This window comes from Oryza sativa, chromosome 6 (genome assembly GCF_034140825.1).
Source record: "Oryza sativa Japonica Group chromosome 6, ASM3414082v1".
Classification (NCBI taxonomy): Eukaryota; Viridiplantae; Streptophyta; class Magnoliopsida; order Poales; family Poaceae; genus Oryza; species Oryza sativa.
Window position 1 is genome coordinate 14,633,860 of NC_089040.1, and position 7,907 is coordinate 14,641,766.

The 7,907-nt window shown below is 45.3% G+C and overlaps 1 long non-coding RNA gene across 1 annotated transcript; it reads left to right on the top strand.

Annotated features, from left to right (window-relative positions):
* Positions 1 to 2,791: 2,791 nt before the first annotated feature.
* Positions 2,792 to 7,028, top strand: LOC136356796 (uncharacterized). The gene is made up of 4 exons (XR_010741790.1): positions 2,792 to 3,377; positions 3,710 to 3,775; positions 4,958 to 5,547; positions 6,107 to 7,028. It is a non-coding gene; the product is annotated as an uncharacterized lncRNA (long non-coding RNA).
* Positions 7,029 to 7,907: the final 879 nt, after the last annotated feature.

A 7,907-nucleotide genomic window follows, 5' to 3' on the forward strand; every position in this document is an offset into this window, starting at 1 on the left:
AAGCATACTTATAGCCTCTTGTAATTCAGCTCTACATCGTGGTGTGTGTGAATGAGGGAGAGGAGAGGGGTATTTATAGTGTGGAGCTTGCTTGGGAGAGTGGAGATGCTAGGAATATTCTCCATAGAATCCAAAGAGCATCTTCCTTCTCCTCTTGCCATGTGTCCTCTTGATGACGGTTTCTACCGGTATTAACGCTCGTAACCGTCATAGGATGAGGAGCACAACCGTCATACCGAAGTTGGGCTGGATTGGGCCAGCTGGGGGTTCGGTCGAACCCTGGTTGGCTCCCCTGGCCCATATCCTTCTCCAGGATGCTGACATGTGGGCTCCACTTCATGATACTCCATATTTTGGCTCCAAATGATTGCACATTTTATATGTTGTAGCTCAAACCCATGTGAGTCCATCAGCGCAAAATATATTTCCATTCTTTACGATCATTCTCTCCCAACTTTGGTGGTAGATCACCTGCATACAAATATACACTAACACTCGTGGAAATTGTTAGAAATAAATTCTACGACTATGTTGGATGTTTCACATTTATGGTTTTATGCAGGTATTGACGGCGTTATTTTGGCACTTAACAGCCGTCAACAAAACCCCCCACACTTAGCTCTTTTATATTACCTCTATATATTCCAAGATACAATACAAGTACACAAATTTAGCGGTATATCGTCCCGAGTAATGGTTAAGGATTAATGTGGAATAAAATTTTCCAAGATACAATACAAGTACACAAATTATTCTAAGCCTTATCTGTACCTGTGAACTTTTGCACTGTCTAACTTACCATCTTGGGTAATTGATGAATGGAATGGTTGTCACGCTCGGAATTTCTATCCAAAATTCCAAACGCTTACATGTGCGTTAAACCCTCGTCCAGGAATCAGCCGAGGCACACAATAACAAATTGATAATAGAGTACTATCAAACAGCTAATTAATATTCGCAAAAATAAATAATTATTACAGAGGTGGATAGTTCCTCTCAAAAGAATAAAATTCTACGCAGCGGAAATAAACAAAAGACTAAGCAGCTATGGTGACTCCACTCCACAAGCAACTTGACCCGAACAAAGCCTAATCCTCCTGGTCATCACCTTCACTGAAGCACTCCTCCTCTGTTGAATGAATATTGCAAGAATGAGCATATGACATACTCAACAAGCCACACAACAAATATGCAAGTGCACAGGATAACAAATGATGGCATAATAAAGCTCATTTGCATAAAAAACATTTAATAAACATTTGAGAGAACAGTAAAATTGTTAAGTAAATAAGCAATATTAAATAAACACTATATAACACACCCGTGTTGCATAGGCCCAACCTCATCTGAACAACCAACCCCGGTTGTACAAATCAAACCTCCATACCAGGAATATACCATTCCAAACCAGGAGTCAGATTAATTATCACAGTATTATCATTAATAATGAGTAGTGTGAGACTAATCACCAAAACCATAGTTAAACCCACCCATAACCGCAGGCACGGCTATTCGAATAGTTTTACTCTGGCCTAAGATGTACCACTGTACCCACAAGACACAACTCTACAACATGTCGCCATGCGCCTCAATACCACCACGGTACCTCGGAAAGGAACTGTGACAGTACCCCTCGCACAATACAACTCACCACAGTGCACCATACCTGGATCATAATCACCCCCTCTACAACCAGAGGCATGGACTCCCCAGCGACCCCCACGGATGTCACGTCCCAAAACAACCTTAAAATATATCCTTCAAATTATGCCTAGAATAATTAAAATCTGAGTGAAAGCCTCCAAAAAATTAAAATGTGCAAAGATAAAAGTCAAATAAGGCTTGGAGGATTTTTGTATATTTCCTAAAAGCCTAAAATGTGTAAATAAATTTTAGTGGAATTTTCAGAGTACAAATAATAATTATTAAGAAATAAACAAAGTTGAAAAGGTTTTATAAAAAGAAAAACCCTAAAAACCTCCTCCCCTCTCATGGGCCGAATCCGGCCCATCTCCCTCCCCCTCTCTCTCCTCTCCCCACGGCCCATTCGGCCTCTCCCCGCGTGCGCGCCACTGACGGGCGAGCCCGCCCGCCACCCTCGCTGACGGGTGGGGCCCCCTTCCTCCCGCCGCCCCTCCCGCGCCAAGCGCCGCCGCCACCGCGGAATCCGCCGCATCCCGCCGTCCCCGTTCAAAATTAAGTGGGGGGAAATATTCCCCGTGATCCCCTCTTCCTTTCCCCCCATTTTTCCCTCTCTCTCCCGCGTTCAATTGGCCGGATTTGCTCTCGCAAATCTCGCCGGCGCCATTGATGGCGGCCGGATCCCCCGCGCCGGTTTCCTTCCCCGCCGACCGCCCTCTCTCCCTCCCGACCCTATTTAAACCCTCCCCGCTCCTTCCTCGTGTTGCGCCCTAAAAATCGCCTAAATTAATAATGCATATTTTAAATCATTTTTAGAAATTATTTTAAAAGCCTACAAGCTAAACTCTAATAATCTAGCAAAATTTTCAACATAAAATTGAGCTAGATAAAATTTTATTAAATACTTTGCTTGTTCCTCTATTTTCTAGATTTTTCTGGGAATTATTTGAGCAAGGGAAGTATTTTTAATAAATGAAACAACATTTCACAAATTAATTTAATTTAAAAAGTATAAAAAATCCTCCCCTAAGTCGTTGGGCCGATTTCGGCCCAACATCTTCTCTCTCCGCGCGGGCGAGCCGGCCCAAGCCGGCCCAGCCGACGCCGCCCGCCCCCTCCTTCTCCAGCCGCCGACAGGTGGGGCCCACCTGTCGGGCCTTCTTCAACCTCCGGCCGAGCCGCCCGAGTTCATCCGAGCCGCTGCCTTCCTCCACCGATTCCGCCCCAATCCGGTCTCCCCGTGTCCTATTGATTGAGGGGTTTTGATCCCCTCATTCTCCTCTATCTTTGCCCCCAAGATTCGGAGTAAATCGTTGAGTATTTTAACCGAATCGGACTCATATTCGAGTTTATCCCCAAAACAAACCCGAAGATTTTCCCGGCTCGATTACTCGAGGTGGGAGTCCGATCTCTCCAATCCAAGGCTATAAATAGGACCCCCTAGTCGTCCTCTTTCGTTTGCCCCCTTTCCCGAGCTCTCTAGTGCTCCGTAGAGTCGCCGCCGCGTCGCCCTAGCCGCTTGCCGTCGCCGGCCGACCTCGGGTCGCGTCGCGCCGCCGCTTGCGTCGTCGCCGCCGCATGCCGTCGCCGCCGTTAGGTGCGCGTGAGGGAGTAGAATCCCGGCCGCCCCCTCTCCGTCGTCTCCGGTCGCCGTAGCGCCGCCGCCGTCGTCGACCGAGCCGCCGCCGCCGCACCACCTCGTCGCCGGGCGCCGTCCGTCGTCGTTTGTCGCTTCGGTGAGCACCTTTGAGATCGTATCGTTTCCCTCTACGCGTAGGTACCCACCAAAGGCCCGGCCGAGCCTCCTAGCGCCGGCGAGGTCGTCGCCTTTGCCATGGCCGGCATAGATGACGTCAGCATGACGTCATAACCATTTCTTTTTAGTTTTTTTTAATAGATGAAATAGATTAAAACTTCGGAAAATCATAACTAATTCATCGTAGCTCCGATTCGAGTGGTTCAAGTTGCTAAATTTTTCTAAAATTGAGATCTACATGTTAAAAATATCCACATGTACTGTTTATGCTTGTTTTTGTACTGTTTTGTTGATTTTGTTTATTTGCTTTAGTTTCCGACGTTCCCGAGGAGAGCGTTTCAGTTGAGGAATGTTCACAGGTTTTTGTGGAAGCTCAAGGCAAGTCACACAAATCCCAAACAACCTTTTGAGCATGTTGAACCCGTTTAAAGCTAATGTTTTATTTCAACTTATGCATTATTTTCGAATGTCATCGGGTGGTGAACCTTTCCTAGTTAATTAATGGCCGAAGATGACTTTATTTTCTCAATGGGTTATAAATTGATTAGCTTGGACCTTATATATTGGATTGGTTCAGCTAAATGCTATATGTATGTTTGCTTAGTCATGCTTAGAAACATTAGCTAATTAAAGGGGACTAAATATATATTATATTATATTATTATTATTAATTATGGTTATAATTATTGGTAGCTCACGATGGTTAATCGTGTTGTGTTATGTTAATTAATTGATAATTTGAACCTGGTTAAGGTGGGTTGTGAGCATGTGGTTTTGATGGATGTGCTCATGACAATTAAGGACCAGAGCATGTGGTTTTGATGGTTGTGCTCATGACAATTAAGGACCAGTTCGCGAGCTACTGTTGTGAAATATTTACCGTGCCAACCACAAGCCAGCGTGGGCAATGGCTTTATCTTTTGTATAGCATGATTCATAATAGTGTGCCAGACTGTGAAGCGGCGAGAAGTCCGTGGGGGTCGCTGGGGAGTCCATTGCCTCTGGTTTTGAGGGGGAGATTATGATCCAGGAACGGTGCACTGTGGTGAGTTGTGTTGTGCGAGGGGTATTGTCATAATTCCTTTACAAGGTATCGTGGTGGTACTGAGGCGCATGGTGACATGTTGTGGGATTGTGTCTTGTGGGTACATTTGTACACCTGATGAGAGTAAAACTATTCGAATAGCCGTGCCCGCGGTTATGGGTGAGTTGAGCAATGTTTTTCGTAATTAGTCTCACATTATTCATTAATGGTAATTGTGCTAATTAATTTGACTCCTGGTTTGGAATGGTATATTCCTGTTATGGAGGTTTGATTTGTACAACCGGGGTTGGTTGTTCAGATGAGGTTGGGCCTATGCAACACGGGTGTGTTGTATGGTGTTTATTTAATACTGATTAATTAATCAACTGTTTTACTATTCTCTTAAATATTTATTAAATGCTATTTATGCAAATGAGCTATATTATGCCATCCTTTGTTATCCTGTGCACTTGCATATTTGCTGTGTGGCTTGTTGAGTATGTCATATGCTCATTCTTGCAATATTCATTTATCAGAGGAGGAGTACTTCAGTGAAGGTGATAATCTAGAGGACTAGGCTTGGTCCGGGTTAAGTTGCTTGTGGAGTGGAGTCGCCATAGCTGTTGCGTAGTTTGTTTTTTTTTTCCGCTGCGTAGAATGTTATTCTTTGAGAGGAACTATCCACCTCTGTAATAAATTATTATTTGCGAATATTAAATAGCTGTTTATTTGTACTCTACTATCAATTTGTTATTGTGTGCCTCGGCTCATTCCTAGACGAGGGTTTAACACACATGTAAGCGTTTAGAATTTTGGATAGAAATTCCGGGCGTGACATCTCGCCCGTTTCTGCCACTTGCCGCACCGTTTCCCCGCCAGAATCGAGCTCGCGCCGTCGTCCTCTCTCTCCTCCGTCACCGACGACCTCCGGCTGGCCCTCTCCGCTCGCCGGGACCGCCTCCCGCCTCGGCGTCGTCTCCTCAAGCTTCGCCGTGCCGTCGCTGACCCTGTCCACCACCTCGCCGAGCTCGCCGACCGCCGAAGCGCCATAGTCCCCGTCCACCCGAGCCGCGCCACCGCCTTCCTCCGCTCCGGACGCCTCCTTTGCCGTCGCCGTCGACCCGGGGTGAGACGTGGACCACCGCCTCTTTCCCCCTTCCCTTCCCCTCTCTTGGCCGCCGCTCCGCTGTGCCTATGGCCGCCGCCGGCGACCATAGGGGCGCAGGCGCCGCCTCCCGCCGGCCGCGCCGACGTGGCCGCCTCCGGGCGCGCCGTGTGGCCGTCGCGTGGGGCCCGGCCGTTAGCCGCCCGTGCCCTCGGGTGCGGCTGATGCGTGGGGCCTACGGCGCCGGCCGGTGTGAGCCCGGGTGCGCCCGGTCCACCGTGGACCGTGAGGCTGCCGCGTGGGCCCCACTCCCGTGGACCCGGTCCGCACCCCCCCTCCCCTTGGCTGACGCAATAAATCTTTTTTAAATTAAAATTTAAATGAAGAAATTCACAATTATTCACTTAAAGAGCATATAAACTTCAAATGGCCATAACTTGGCCATTTGAACTCGGAATTGGACCGTTCAAGTCTCTAAGTTTTCCTTAAGAAGTCAAGAACCCATTTTTGTACTTTGTTCCTGCTTGTTATATGGAGTTTATTAGAGTAAAAGCATTTTTCCTTTCCGTTGGTCGTGTAGACGCTGCAGCTTCGGAAGATCCGCTCTACGTGGAGGTTGAAGCCGACGTTTGGGAAAGCGAGCAAGGCAAGTCACATCATCTTTGAACATATTGAATCCCAGTTTATGAAATTATTTTGATTTAAATTAATGCATTATCGCTTTATTTAAATTCCCGCGTTATCACTGTTTTATTTAGCCATGCCTATTTACCCTTGTTATGACCTTATTATTATTGTTATTGTTATTATTATCTTGTTCACCCTAGAATAAACAAACCCCAACTAGTGAGTACTCTATTCATGGTTCCACTAGTATGAATTTAGGTAGATGCTTCGCTGATCAATTAGACAACATTAGGTGGTTTTGTAACTCTAGACTTTGGGAATATTCATATCACTTGGACACTATGGAATGGTTGAATTATTGTGGAATTGGACACACACACCTCCCCCTCTATTCAAAACCCTCAAAATGGTTTTAGGCTGGGCTCGGGGTGCATGGTTTTGATAGTAGCACCTCGGCCACATAAGGACCGGTCTTTGGGCCTCTGTTGCAAAGCACTACCGTACTTCCACATGTCTAGTGGGTAAGTGTCACTCCCGGAATTTCTATCCAAAATTCCAAACGCTTTCATGTGCGTTAAACCCTCATCCAGGAATCAGCCGAGGCACACAATAACAAATTGATAATAGAGTACAAATAAATGACTATTTAATATTCGCAAATAATAAATTATTACAGAGGTGGATAGTTTCTCTCAAAGAATAACATTCTACGCAGCGGAAAGAAATAAACTAAAGCAAACTACGGAACAAATATGGCGACTCCACTCCACAAGCATCTTAACCCGAACCAAGCCTAATCCTCTAGATCATCACCTTCACTGTAGTACTCCTCCTCTGATGAATGAATATTGTAAGAATGAGCATATGACATACTCAACAAGCCACACAGCAAATATGCAAGTGCACAGGATAACAAAGGACGGCATAATAAAGCTCATTTGCATAAACATCATTTAATAAATATTTAAGAGAATAGTAAAACAGTTGAATAATTAATCAGTATTAAATAAACACCATACAACACTCCCATGTTGCATAGGCCCAACCTCATTTGAACAACCAACCCCGGTTGTACAAATTAAACCTCCATACTAGGAATATACCATTCCAAACCAGGAGTCAAATTAATTATCACAATTACCATTAATGAATAGTGTGGGACTAATCACAAAAAACATTGTTCAACTCACCCATAACCGCGGGCACGGCTATTCGAATAGGTTTACTCTAATCAGAGGTGTACCATTGTATCCATAAGACACAATCCCACAATCCCACAACATGTCACCATGCGCCTCAGTACCACCACGGTACCTTGGAAAGAAACTGTGACAATACCCCTCGCACAACACAACTCACCACAGTGCACCGTTCTTGGATCATAATCTCCCCCTCAAAACCAGAGGCAATGGACTCCCCAACGACCCCCACGGACTTCTCGCCGCTTCACAGTCTGGCACACTATAATGAATCATGCTATACAAAAGATAAAGCTGTTGCCCACGCTGGCTTGTGGTTGGCACGGTAAATGTTTCACAACAGTAGCTCGCGAACTGGTCCTTAATTGTCATGAGCACAACCATCAAAACCACATGCTCACAACCCACCTTAACCAGGTTCAAATTATCAATTAATTAACATAACACAACACGATTAACCATCGTGAGCTACCAATAATTATAATCATAATTAATAATAATATAATATAATATATATTTAGTCCCCTTTAATTAGCTAATGTTTCTAAGCATGAC